At 41.2% G+C, this 15,343-nt stretch overlaps 1 protein-coding gene across 1 annotated transcript in view; it reads left to right on the plus strand.

Annotated features, from left to right (window-relative positions):
- Positions 1-15,343, plus strand: part of PLA2R1 (phospholipase A2 receptor 1) — a 1,083,903-nt gene that overhangs the window by 639,116 nt on the left and 429,444 nt on the right. The gene's annotated exons all lie outside the window — the stretch shown is intronic.

Genomic DNA, 15,343 nt, shown 5'->3' on the forward strand with positions numbered 1-15,343 from the left:
ACCACTCAGGGCTATTTTACAGTGGTATTTCAGAATGAAACAAGTAGCACCAATTGCCCCAGAGATCTGTTGAAATTCCAATTGATGTTGCCACATTTATCAAATTATATTATATGTTAAAAATACATCTTGTACTGAATTGTCTCAACGTGAAGCACAATGTTGTTATAGTTGAATATATTCCAGGTCATGAACTTTCTAAGACCACAAATTCAGTGATTCTGCTATAGCTTAGACAAACAGCATTCTACTTGGTTAATAAATAGGAAACCTGATGCTGATAAGGTCACACAAAACAGCATACACACATACTTTATAATACTGATCCACAGTTCCATGAGACAAGTCTTGATCTCCACACAAATGGTTTGCCATCAACTGTCTGCGGAGTTGGTAGGTGGGGCAGGCGCGACTAATCGTAACTGTCCCTTTGTAAGAAATACATTAAAGTATTAAGTTGTGTTGTTCACCTGCCCTATACTACAAACAGTTTATTCTTGCTTTTTTGTCATTAAAAAAAGGTTCCGTCTTAATATATATTGTCCTTCTTAGTGGGAATTTGTTTACACAATAGCATTCAAAATTCTGACTATTAAGTTATAGTTTTAAACATACAATGCTGTTGCATTCTGTTGTACTTTCATTCTGCCTTGTTCTGTTCCCTTGCCTTTCCCTGTCTGGATCTGCTGCCTGGAATGTATGATGCGTGCCTGCATCTTACATCCTGGGTTCCAGATTCCAGACCAACTGTATTACAAGATCTGTACCTGAACCTGTCTTGATGTGCTGTGCTTCAACTCCTATTCATGCATTAAATTCTTCATGAAATTCTACTTAAGTTTCCTTGGATCTTTTTACTGGCGACGAGGTAAACCCTACTATTTCTGCCACCATCCTTGGAGCACAGGAGCAGAAAATTTTATTTTTGAAACTACGTTACAAAGGAAGAAACCTGAAATACATCTTCATCAGCTCTTTCTTCTTGACAACACTGATTTATACTCCTACGTCGAAATTACTAAAATTTACGACCTACCAGTGTTTTCCTGCTTATTTTTTAAAACTTTTCGTATTGTCAACTGAAAAAGAAAACCACAAGCGATACATCAAAAGCACCGCTTCTACCTTCATATTCGGCGCATCTCCTGGCGTTTCCAGCGCTTCTACTCCGGCGGATCGGTGATGTATAAAACTGCTTTTGTTCAATTTTAAAACTTTTCCGACATTTCTTCATGCGCGAGGCTTTTGTCAAGCTCGAGGCTTCCCGTGTCAACACGCGCTGCGTCATAATTACGCGCTGCGTGGTCACATGACACGTTCCTGCCGTCATCACGCTGCACGCCTCAGCGCCATCTTGGTACCCATAGCAACGGGGTACACAGTCACCGGAGACGCTAAAGAATCGATGTGGATGCATTCCTGAACTAAATCCACACGCCGGAAGGTAAAATAAACTTTATGTACACGCCGGATGACAAGATAAAAACAGAATTAACTACATTATCGCTTTTATTCTATTTTCAAGTACTTTTACCGCAATTGCATTCGTTTTAAAAGAAAGGATATTAAGAGATTTCTCTCTCCTCTTCAAACTTGTGGCTACTATTTTACCACTGAGAAGGAAAATGTTAGAACCCATTTGACTTCATTCATTTTGTGTATATTATTACTTTTGAGATACTATTTTTTTTTATTATTAAAAGTAAGAGAAAGTACTTCTACCTTCTCTAGCCATTATGCAGTTTGACCCACCTTCAAAATTTTTGCAAACCAAAGGAGACCCACCCATCCCTTGGACTAGATGGAAGGAAGAATTTTTTACTTACCTTAAAGCTATGGATGGTGAAAGGATGTCAGCGGAAAGAAAAAAGAACATTTTCTTACATTGTCTTGGGTCAGAAGGACAACTTGTCTTTAGAACTTTACCTCCTGTGAGATCTGGTGGTGATTCAAATGTTTATGATGAGGCTGTACACAGAATAGAGGGAAGATTTAAACCAGTAACCAGTGTAGCCTTAAACAGGTTTAAGTTTTATACCAGGGTACAAGATGAGAATGAGTGCTTTGATGATTTTTTAACTGCTTTACGTGCGCTTTCCCTCCATTGCAATTTTGGTCTAATGACCGACGAAATGATTAGAGATCAAATTGTTGTGCATGTGAAAAGCAAGAAAGTACAAGAGCAGTTATGGATTTTAGGGGATCCTAGCTTAGAGACTGCTATTAGTACAGCTAAAGCATTAGAACAGTCCGACAAATGGATCAAATCTTTAGACAAAGCCTCTGTTCAAACCACTCCTTCCACATCCACTGGTGAGGTTAGCACTGTGAATGTGAAAACTCAAAGTTCTAACAAATACGAGGGCAAAGGTAAACAGTTTTACTGCTTTAGATGTGGAAGCCCGGATCATATAGCTTCTTTTCCACAGTGTCCTGCCCTGAATAGACAATGTAATAAGTGTAACCGCACTGGACATTTTTCTAAATATTGTAAAACTTCTGTTAAGTCAGTTAATGATTACAAGAAGCCTTCTTATAGTACTCCCAGACGTACTAATAGTAATGTATCTTACGTTGCGGAGAGAGAGGGTAATGATCCGTTGGTTAGAGAATCTGGTATTGTAATTTCTATACAATCTTCGTTCGATATGACACTAGCAGATACTTTACCTTCTCCAAAGAGTTTAGTGAACATACTAGGTAAAACTCTTGAACTCATGGTGGACTCCTGTTCACCGTGGACCATAATTACTCGTGATTACTGTGTAGAGTCATTTGGTAATCTAATTGATGTGAATTCTTTGTGTGAACCTGATATTGATGCCTACAATTTTGATACTTCCAAGATCAGTTTTATAGGTTTTAAAGAAGTCCCTATTATTGTAAAAAACAATTTAGCTACTATTAAGATGTATGTAGCATCTAAAGGTGTGAATGTTCTAGGTTGGCGGGACCAAGCTAAGTTGGGGATCTCGTTAAATCCTAGGTTGAAAGATCCTGTGTGTGTCCTTGCTATAGCTGATGGGGACTATGACCTGGCATCCATGTCTAAAGAGATATCTATCTCCTTTCCTAATGTTTTTTCTGAGAAACTTGGGAGATTGAATGGTTTTACGCATAAAATCAAAGTCAAACCTAATACTGTGCCTCTGAAGCAGAAGTTGAGAGGTGTTCCCATCAGTGTCAGGGAGGAGCTTAGAGTCATGCTTGACAACATGGTTAAAGATGGTGTCATTGAGGAGGTGGAATCCTCTGAATGGGTTTCGCCTATTGTTTTGGCGATTAAACCCGACAAAACAATTAGGTTGTGTGTAGACCTGAGAGCGTTAAATAAATGTTTGGTCACAGACTGTCACCCGTTACCTAACATAAATGAGATGTTGTGCATGCTTGACGGTGCCTGTGTGTTTTCCACATTAGACCTTAGGTCTGCATACCACCAGATAGAGCTCACGGAAGACTCAAAACACTTCACCGCTTTCATCACTCCCCATGGATTGTTTCAATTTAAAAGGATGCCTTTCGGCCTAGCGTCAGCCGCTTCTGTTTTCCAGAGGGCAATGTATCACATATTCAGGGACCTGAATGTCTACGTCAAATGCTTTCAAGATGATATTCTTGTCTTTTCTAAAAATCTCTCTGAGCATGATAGTCACCTTAGGGAGGTTTGTTCCAGGTTGGAGAAGTTTGGCTTGACCATCAAAGCTAGTAAGTGCAAGTTTTTTTGTAAGACAGTAGACTATTTGGGCCATTCACTTTCAGGGGATGGAGTTGTACCAAAAAAAAATCTTGTGGATGCTATTGTTAAGGCTCCTTCCCCAGACAACAAGGAAAAGTTGCTTTCATTTGCAGGGCTTTGCGAATATTATAGCAAATTTATCAAAAATTTTGCAAGCAAAATGGAGCCTCTCAGAGAACTTACAAGGAGTTCAGCCAAATTTATTTGGTCTGAGAAGCAGGAACAAGCTTTTAAACAAATCAAAGAGGAAATTGTTAATGCTCCTACTTTGAAGTCCTTTTGTGTCAACAAGAAGTGCATCATTACAGTTGACGCCAGCCTTTATGGCATTGGTAGTGTGTTAAGTCAGTCATCGGGTAAGGATGAATGGTGTGTCGCCTTTTCCTCAAGGACTTTGTCTCCCACGGAGAGAAGGTACTCCGTAATTGAAAAGGAACTTCTGGCCTGCATTTGGGCTGTTGAACACTTCAGGAATTATGTTTGGGGCAATCGATTTGTACTACGTACCGACCATAAACCCTTGGTTGGGATTTTATCTCCTGGAGGTGGATGGAACTCCACTGCGCGTATAGCTCGTTTGTCTTCACGCCTTCAAGAGTATGATTTCGAAATTGTGTATGTTCCTGGTAAGTGTAACGTGACTGCTGATTTTCTTTCAAGGTTTCCTTGTAAGGAGTCTCCAAAGATGGATAATGACATTGATGTTGTTGCCTCTGTTGGAGATTGTGTTTCCAAGGAGTTCATTTCATTGTCGGAAGAAGAATGGTTTCTTGAACTTGGCAAGGATGTGGTTTGCCAACATCTGTTTGATTTTGTTAGGAATGGTTGGCCACCCCATAGGGGTGTTTCTCCGGATATAGCTCCCTTTTGCCAGGTTTCATCGGAAATTGAAGAGTTTTCTGGTTTACTTTTCAAGGCTGGTAAATTAATTCCGCCCCAATCCTTACAAGAGAAGATTCTTCTTCTCGCTCACCAGAGTCACATTGGCATGTCGTCAATGAAACGTCTGATTAGAGAGAGCTTTTGGTGGCCGGGAGTGGACAAAATGGTGGATAGGCTGGTGAGAGATTGTTCGCATTGTGTTAACAGTGATAAAATGCTTCATGTGACCTCAGCTCCCCTCAAGCCTGTGTCTTGGCCCACCTTTCCCTGGCAGAAAGTGGGTTTTGATATATGTGGCCCATTTAAACAGTTGCCTTACAATGCTCGGTATGCCTTAGTTCTGGTAGACTACCACTCCAAGTGGCCCGAAGTAAAGTTTGTCAGCTCTGTTTCTTCTCAATCGGTCATTCTTTTCCTTAAGGAAGTCTTTGCTAGGGAGGGATTTCCTGAAACCTGTGTCACTGATAACGGGGTTCAGCTGGTGTCAGATGATTTTGAGAAATTCCTCAGTACATGTGGAATCAAGCATTACACCACCTCTCTCTATGAGCCTAGGGAAAACGGCCAAGTTGAACGCTTTAACCGTGTCCTTAAGGATTGTTTGAATGTTGTGCAGACTTCGGATGATAGTTGGGTGGATGTTGTGAGGAAAAGATTGTGGACATATCGTATCACCCCTCACTCTGTTACTGGTGTTAGTCCCTTCAGACTCCTTAAGGGTAGGGAGCCTCCTTCTGATATATGTCCCTGGTGGATAAAAAAACTTGATGTAAAACTTGATGTAAATAATTCTGTTTTTGACCTTGCTGCTGTGGCCAAACGGGTTGAAAACAAACAACTGCAAATGAAAACCCTGTTTGATTCCAAAATGAAAACCAAAGATAATGATTTTGTGGTGGGGGATTGGGTACGAATTAGAAAACCTGGTTTTCTAGTCAAGGGTCTTTCTAAATTTTACCCTCCTATCAAAATTGTTAAAGTCTTTAAAAATAGCGTTGCCACGCAAGATGGTAGAGTATGGAATGTCCGCAGAGTGGCTAAATACTGCAATCCTGAAAATGTACGTAGCTCTCCTTCCTCTACTCGGGGTTATTGCCAGAGGAGACCTGATGTTTTTTCCGCTTTGCCTTCTCCCAGTTCTGTTCATCTAGATTCCTCAGTTGCTTCTAGAGTTAAGGCTTCCAATAGGCAAAAGAGCGTTCCCAGCAGATATCTAGATTAATGCTCTTTTTTTTTAGGGGTAAGATGTGTTGCATTCTGTTGTACTTTCATACTGCCTTGTTCTGTTCCCTTGCCTTTCCCTGTCTGGATCTGCTGCCTGGAATGTATGATGCGTGCCTGCATCTTACATCCTGGGTTCCAGATTCCAGACCAACTGTATTACAAGATCTGTACCTGAACCTGTCTTGATGTGCTGTGCTTCAACTCCTATTCATGCATTAAATTCTTCATGAAATTCTACTTAAGTTTCCTTGGATCTTTTTAAATGCTCATTGTCGTAATCATGTGGAGTGATCCCCGAAATTGATTTGGAAATATGGTTGAGGTACATTTAATGGGCATTTTCATATGCATGCAACACATTAATGAATGTCCACAAACACCTGCCAAAACCAGAATATTCAGAAGGATGAAAGGCTTCATAATTTAGAGACTGCATGACAGAAAAGATTTTGCTTTTTACTTGACTTATCAATACCATTGATACATAGTGTTGATTTAGAGCAATCACAGTCAAACTACACCAGTCGGTGTACACCTAGGTTAGATAAATATTAGGAATACTTTTAGGAAGATGAAACGGATGCATCTTTCCACAAGTACTAACTTGCTTGAACAATTACACATTCATAATAGTTTATGCTGTAGAATTCCAGATGTGTAAATGCTTACTGAGTATGCATTTACCAGCTAACATTTTTGTTTGTGTATTCTTCATAGGGCGAAATATTTTCACTGATTAAAAAAAAAAAATGTTGACAAGCAAAATCCTCTTAAGCCCTCACCAATTTTAGAGGTGGTCCTCTTCATCCCAGCCTGGATACAAATGTACTGTTGACCATGACAGGAGTAACGTCTTGATTATTATGGGTTTTCACAGTTGCAAAGCCTGCCACTCGCAACATTTGAGGCTCATATGTACAAACACATTTTCCCATAGACACTGTGGGGCCGATTCACAGAACTAATCAGAGATAAAATCCTAAACTTACAACTTTTGGTATTCACAGAAGGCATTTAGTAGTAGTAAAGTTAGGACTCCTAACTTTACTACTGCTAAACTGGGATAAAATCCTAAACTTACTACTTTTGGTGTTCACAGAAAGCATTTAGTAGTAGTAAAGTTAGGACTCCTAACTTTACTACTACTCAGTCAGTCAAACAAGCTTTATTAGACAATTTGTCATAAAAGCGAAATACAAAACTTGTTACTGGAAAGATATTTCGATATCAGTAAACAGAATAATTAAGCATGATTGAAAGACTTCCTTAAAAAACAAATGTATCTTCATGACTGTCTTAAAAACCATGAAACAGTGATAAAATAGCATTGATAGCTTACATAGAGGACAAGCATTAAAAAGCAAGCACCATTAGAAAACTCAAGTAAAAGAAAATAAAAAATGTGTCCTAGCATATGAAGCCAGCATTATGGGGCTAATACATTTAATCACAGTTTAATTATGAAACTTTGTATACAGGTTCAAAAAAGAGCAATTGTTAGGTGGGAAACAAGTGTGACCTTATCGTCCAAGCTTAACTTAAGAATTTTGCTACAGCTGTAATAATTGGAATAGAAGTATGTGTGCGTAGAATTCTTCCTGCTTCTTCACTCCTTCTAGTTCCAAGTAGTTTGCAAATTGGGACTAGCCATACTCGACAAGGAGCGGCATTGGCTGGACAGGCAAATAACAAGTATGCCACCGACTCCTCTCTAGTCTGGCATAGAGAACACATATTATCATGGGATTTGGACCATCTAGCTGTAAAAGGTTTGATGGGCAATGAACCCATCCTAAACTGGAAATACAATTTCCTATTGCGTGGTTTTGCTATTATGTCCCAAAAGACTTCAGAATTCGGTGATAATTTAGCTTCCAAAAAGTTTCCTGGTAAGGTAGAAGACGGACTGCTGCTAAGTGTTTTTTGAAAGATCATCTCCCAGTATTTTTCTTTCAGGATCTTTTTTGAAGGGAAGCTAGCTCTGTCTGGTTCTTCCCATAGTGTTCTCATGCCTATACTTACTAGGGCATCTCTAATTCCTCTCAACTAGCTTGTTTTGTGAAATGTATCAGCCCTGATTATGTCCAGAAAGCCCACGGCATAATGGTTTAGTTCTGGAGTGGTCCAAAGCCTTCGCCAGTATAATAAGGGGCACAGTTTGGCCACCTCAGCCAAGGGCCTTCTTCCTAGGTCATGGAATAGCAGACACATTGGTGTTCTTTGCAGGAGCAATGTATTGCTACGCATTAACCTATTTTCAGTGGTTGTAAGGTTGACAAGGCTTTCGTACCCCCAGATCTCTGCTACATAGAGTGCGAAGGTGACCACCTTCATATTGTAAACCTGGAGAACTGGGCTGATTGGTTTAGTCAGTGAGATATTGAACTTCCTATTTAGTACTCCAGACAGTTGTCGATGCTTCAGTGTTGCTTGGTCAATTTGCTGTTTCCATTTTAAATCACTTTGGATAATGACCCCCAGATAAGTAAATGCTTTTACTTTCTCCAATGGACGATTATTCATTACAATTTTACTTTTAAATGGTCTGTGAGGATTAAAAGACAAGAATTTCGTTTTCGACACGTTGACTTCCAGACCGCGAGTGTTACAGAACTTCTCAAAGATGTTCAGGGCCTTCTGCAAACCACTCAGGGTCTTTGAGAAAATCAACGTGTCGTCCACGAACATTAAAATCGGGATGTTAGTGCCGGCTACTACCGGAGCATCGATGGGCTCGGCTTCCATATAGTCAACAATACCATTAATGAATGGGGAGAATAGGGTCGGTGCGAGCACACAACCCTGGCGTACCCCTCTCTCTACTGGAAATAGGCCGATAACCATGCCCTAAAGCCCCAGCAAATTTTTGCATAGTTTTCTTTATGCAATCTCACAAGTAATGAGTGGATCCCCGCCTAATGCAGAATTGCCCATAGTTTGTGGTGTGGAACAAGATCAAATGCTGATTTTAAATCAACAAAAGCGGCGTACAAGCTACCATTGGCCAGGACCACCGATTTCCAGTACAGCAATGTGAAGCGGAATACCTGGTCAATGGTGCTGGTGTATGCTTGAAAGCCTGCCTGCAGGGGGTATAAAATGCACTTCTCATCAACCCACTCCTGGATCTTGTTGAGAATTAGACTACCTATTATTTTTTGGAGGGAGTCTATCAGACTGATTGGCCTGTAGTGGTCGGGTTGTGTTTTGTCTCCCTTCTTATAAATGGGAATTATTTCTGCCCCTTTCCACAAATCTGGTATGGGGGCACCTTTTGCAAACGAGTTAGCCAGCAACAGAATGTACCTACTCCATCTTGATTTATTGTATAAAAACATGTTTGCAGGGACACCATCAGGACCAGGAGCCCTCCCTCCTACTACTGAACCCAATGCTACACTAACATCGGTACAGTTAAAAGCATCTTCTTCATATAGTGCATAGGTGGGATCCTTCAGATTTGGCTCACTATCAGGGCGGGCGTACTGTGGTTTGAAGAATTTTACCCAGTCTTCCTGTGCGACATGATTGTGGGGGTGTTCCAGCTCACCTCCTCTATCCCACTTAACTATACTCCAGAACATTTTACTATCCTTCCAAGAGCATGTCTCCCTAAGATCCTCCCATCTTGCCTCACACCATAGTTTTTTAGCTTTTTTCTGGGTGCTCTTATAAGCCTTCCTAGCTGCTTGGACTAAAGCGGACTCCCCCTTCTTTATTGCCTCCCCAAGTAATTCTCTAGCATTTCTACATTCTTTATTAAACCAGGAATTAGCTTTCTTCTTTATAGATTTGTTTGGGTTGCAGCGCTTCATAAAGTATGTACGCAGTTGAGTAAAATAAGTCATTATGGGTCTCGTGGTAAGCTCTGGCGCTGCATTTGTGTCTATGGTGGATTCTAGCTCAATCACAGCCTTATCCAATTCCTTTGCAATGTTGGCTAATGTTTCCGGCTTTTCTACTAAGCATACCCACTTTAAGCGCCTCATATCATTGGTGGGAACTACATTGCAGGGATAGAGATCACACCTGTTCTGTGTGGGTATCCGCTGTTGCCACAAGTCCAGGCTAGCACACATGGGGTTGTGGTCACTTTCCAGCCGATCCCTGACTTCCATGTCACCAAGGGTGTGCCATAGTTTCAAGCTAATCAGTATATAAACAATACGACTGGCCACTTTTCCTTTGTTAAAGGTATTTGCCCCTAATCTGTATGATGATGTCCTACCATTTGCGGCACGAAAGCCCTTTCCTAGACAAATAGAGTTAATCTGTTTGCCCATATCTGACTAGTTTTTAAAAGGTGCGGGGTCTAACTTTGCTATGGCCCACTGCTCATCTTCTTCCGCTAAGAAGTTACTTTCCTCGCTGTCAAGGGGCTCAAAAGTGGCGTTGAAATCACCGGCAATAATGACATTGGAATCTGCTGAGTGTTTACCAAGGAGGTCATCGAGCGCTGCTATTACATCTGACTTCCTCCCTATTGTACCTCTTGCGTATACATTATAAATATCTACATGCTCCTCAAGGTCTGATTTCAGACGTAAAGCCTGTATGTAATTTTTCATAGTCAGGAGCTCCTTAGGTGTGATGCCTAGATCCTGTCGCACCCAAATTGTCAAACCCCCTGATAGAAGGCCTTCATTCCCTCTCACGGCTGGGATATGATAATTTAGATATCCTACACACAATTGGGGGGCCATGAGCCAGGTTTCTTGAAAAAGGCAGACGTTATAGCCTTCGATAAAGGCGTGCCACTCCGTGGAAGGTAGTTTTGAATCCAACCCTGCTAAGTTCCATGACAAAAGTGTGCCCTGTTTATCACTAATACAAGACAGTGGCGGGCCCGCTGGGGCCACAGCATGTATACAGCTAGGTTCCCTATGGCTCTCCTGTAAGCATGGGGATAAGATGTTCCTTCCTATAGACCCGGTGTGCCCTTCGCTGTCAATGCCTATGAGATATATAGGTTGTGGGCCATCTCCTGTAGTTGGGAAATCTCCCATGTCACCTGGACATGTTAAAGGCAGGGATCCTAGTCAGTCAATGTTCTCTAGTGAAGGACATGCCTTCGACATTGTTAGCAACTGGCCCATAGGGTCCAGCTGAGTATCCAAGTGGGCCTGTCTAAACTGTATACTTGAGGAGTCCGGGGGGGCAAGTACGGAACTCTAGGGCAAAAAGGTTGGTGACTAGATCTTTCCCAGCAAAGGTCAGCTCAATACAATCTTTCGATTGATTAGGGGAGGAAAGTCTGCGCGCCCTGATGATATCCTTCCTAATCACAGAGTGACAGCCCCTGACATGCCTAATCCAATGTATGGCTTTATTTGTTATAGAGTCCCCATTTTCCCTACTTCTGCCAATGTCTAGTTTAGGAACATTTGTCATGTAGATTTTATGTGTACTGTGATCTTGATCAACATTCTGTCCCCCCCCCCCATGTCATGTGGGCATTTCCCTGCTGTAGATTAGATTTCAGGGAGTGAGTCCCTCCATCACCAAAAGGGTGATTATTAAGCTCTCTCATGGTGCTTGGGTTTGCAGGATGATCGGCTGAGGTACTGATGTTGTTTTTGTGCACCTGTCTGGAGGTGGGTGATGGTTTGGGTAGTGATGGTAATGGTTTTTTGGACTTTGCCACCACAGAGTACAGCCCTTCACCTGGTTTTGCTCCACCGTTTTGGGGCCTGACAATTTCTCCCTCTAGAGGGAATATTTGTCTTGGTAGTAGAGGATTGTTAGATTGAGTATTGGTGCAATTTGGGCAACATGGGTTCCTTTTTATTAGCTGTCTAACCATTAGGGACAAATCCTCAATATCCACCTTCATGACCCCTATTTCGGACCTTAACAGCTGCACCAGAGCAGTTGCTTCCTGGTTGTCTACGGTGGGAGTCTTTACCAGTCTTGCTAAGTTTACTTGGGGTGTCTCGGTTTCCCGGGGTATCACTTCCTCTGAGTTGCTAGATAGCACTGCATACCTATTTGTACATACAATTATGGGATCAAAACTACTAAACTGGGATAAAATCCTAAATTTACTACTTTTGGTATTCACAGAAGGCATTTAGCAGTAGTAAAGTTAGGAGTCATAACTTTACTACTACTAAATGCCTTCTGTGAATACCAAAAGCATTGGCTTTTTCTCCATACTCAAAATGCTGCATATGACCATTAGCCCACCTTTCCCTACATTTCAGGTCTAATTTGATTCTATAATTTGTCCTAACCTCCTCAAGGTGTTTCAGAATCTCTTACCTCTGCTGTGTATTATGTATATCCTGCTGCGCTCTTCCTTCTAAAATCCCGATCTCCTCTTCTAGTTTTTCCAGCTCGGGCCTTTCTCCTTTGTTCTTATAGCATACCGAACTTTGTAATACTCCCCTGAGGTAGACTTTAAAAGCATCCCATATGACTCATATTGGGGCCGATTGGGTGTTAATCTGGAAAAATTCGAGGGAGGTTTCCTTCAGGCGAGCAGACACATCTAGATCTAAAAGTATGGACCTCTTTAGTGTCCATCTCGGATTATTCCTTTTTTTAAGACCCTTCAGTAGGATACTAACCATTGCATGGTCGGAGATGTGTCCTGGAAGTATAGCTCTTTAAGGCTCCCTACCAATTCCCTGTCCACAAATAAATAATCCAGTTGTGAGAAGTGGCGGTATTTTTCACTATGGAAAGTGTATGCTCTTTTACCTAACATTAAATGTCTCCAGGAGTCGGCCAGACCCAGTTCAACTAACATATGTTTTAGAGCTTGTCTTGTCTTTGTCCCTTGAGAAGTGGCGCCATTCCTACTGGTGGACCTATCCAGTGCTGGGTCTAACAGCGTATTAAAGTCCCCCCTATTATTACTGGTGCTGCTGTGCCCGCTACCTTAAGTTGTAGATCTACTATCAGCTGGGAGTCATCAACGTTGGGGCCGTAGAACCCTACACAGATAATTCATAGTCTATACCTCTCAGGGTGGCAATAACCCATCTACCTGAACTGTCGGTTTTAGGGACAATCATCTCAACTCCTGAACCTTTCCTTATTATTCTTGCCACTCTATTTGAATATACCATTTGATCGCAGGCTTCAAAGCTCTTTATCCAATTTTGATTTCTATAAAGCTCCCTACTCTCTATTGCTGTTAAATGGGTCTCTTGAATGAAACTTATATGCGCTTGTGACTCATCAAGATATCTCATTACCAGGCCCTGTCGACTTTTTGTTCTTAAACCGTTAACATTTCACGTTGTAATTAGTATGTTTTCATCCATCCCTGTCATCAGTCTTTGGATTGTCTAGCACACTAGGACCCTGGAGTCCACACTTTGTTTCTCAGAAGAATATATATTGATGTGTGAAATGAGTACTGTTTTTTTGTTTTTTCCCACTGCTCCCCACCACGTGACCAGCCCTTAATCCCCCATGGAAACCCTCCCACTAATATCAGGCATAGGCATAGGCCTGTTGGGACTATCGGGGAGGTAAGGCCTTAATTCAAACAAACAATGATAACTGTGAAGCTCCCACCCCGACCCTCCCCTCCCGCTCCACCATTTATCATATACATATTTTTCTATTTTCGCTATTTTTTTTCTCCCAAAAAGTGTTGTTTATATGAAGATTCCTATTTACATTGTATTACATTATATTGGGCTCAACTTAATATATATAATTCTCAAAGCTGAGTTTAGCCCGTCTTTATGCTGAAAATAGCCAAATCAGTGTCTCTTTCTTCAAGGATTCCCACCCTTTTTTATAGCTTCTATCAGACTTTCTGCCTCATCTACTGAACGTAAATTTCTCATTTGGTTATTCCACATTACACGAAGCATGGCTGGGGGTTTTAGGTGAGCCTTAGCACCTAAGCCATTTAGCTCCCCCATTCTTCTCCCCAACTCCCTCTGCTTTTGGTCTGTAGCATGGCAGACATCTGATCTGATGTTAAATGTCAGCTCCTGGGATGTGTAGGGGCCCCTACATAGCTTTCAGTGGTGTGCATCAGTGGAAATTATGCTTTAAGAACGGTGGCCTTAAGAGGTGGCAATGCTAAAGAGACAATGCTTTAACAAACATGAAAAACATGATTGAGATCCTGGATACCTGAATTGCACAATTTACACTCTTTAACTGTTTTTCCAGAAAAAGACCAGGTTGCTGTTAGTACATTTAGCTTAAGCAAGTTCATTCGAAATAGTGTCCAAAAACATAGAAGATCATGGTCCAAATTCCAGGGCAAGTAGTGCTGAGCTACCTTGGAGTGGTAGGACGAAGTTACAACCTCTTAAACATACAGGACATATCATCTTTCCGATAGCTAGTATTGCTAGAGGCATCCTTTAGGTAGCATTTAAACTGTATGGGAGAGAAGAAAGCCAAAACCTCCTACTGTAGTTCAGATAACTTAGCGGCACGTCATAATCCCTGAAAAATGTATATTTTCCCGGTTCTGAGGAAAATATTTAACGATTCATAAACTCCCACATAAAATTCGATTTCACTCATCTTGAGCTGAAAGCCCCACTGAATTACACAGGCCAGCCCTTTTACATAGGAGCTTATCAGGCCAAATTCCAGCCTCGTTGCTTGGGTAGAAATGGACGAGTTAAAATTACACAGTTTACATAAAATCTGCACTTTCATTTTCACAAAAACAATCAAATTATGTTACATTTATAGACTCTATTGAACATAATAGATTTGGAGAGACTTTCACCTTAAATACAGATAACAAATGAATGAAATGTATTTGCCCAATCATATTGTAAAAGGCACATTACCCCTTGGCATGCAAAGAAGCCTTAGAGGAACAATATTCAATATGCATTTTTTCCCAGCATTTTACTTGCTACAATTTCCCCTAGATAGAGATATGAGTTTACGATCTCCAGCTTCTCTGGACCTAGGCCCTAGACATATTTACTGATCTTCCCAGCCTTTCTGCTTCTTAAAATTATTACCTTAATCTTTGAGATGTTAATCTTCAAGTAATATTGTAAAGACACCAGCCTATTGCTCAGGCCCTTGGTAGTTAGGTCCCGAATTGCAATGTCATCTGCATACAAAATGTCTTTAGGAACCAGTAAGCCTATTTTAATCTCACTTTATGCACCAGCACTTGTCATGAAAAAAAAACCTGCTCCGCTGTAATTAGGCGTTGTAGCACACAGGAGAGGCACTCAGCCTCTCTGGTGGGAGCCCAATGATGAAGCATGTCACCAACTAGGTTGGTGAGTGAGGGCTCTTTTTAATAATCATGAGTGACCCTTGTTGAAAGCCTTTTGACTTTCTAGCTTCACTCTTTCGTTGTTTATTTGTTACAGGAAGAACAACATTAATGAAAAGCCTTTGAAGGTAAAGCGCTGGGTGAGCATCCTTCAGACTCTTATATTTACACACTAGCCTATGTTGTTTTTGTTGCCACCACAGGCAACTCCCTATTTTGCTTTGTAAAGTCACATCCCCTTTCAACAGAGTAGCCAAGTAGAAGACACCTTATGC

This window comes from Lissotriton vulgaris, chromosome 2_1, assembly GCF_964263255.1.
Source record: "Lissotriton vulgaris chromosome 2_1, aLisVul1.2, whole genome shotgun sequence".
Classification (NCBI taxonomy): domain Eukaryota; kingdom Metazoa; phylum Chordata; class Amphibia; order Caudata; family Salamandridae; genus Lissotriton; species Lissotriton vulgaris.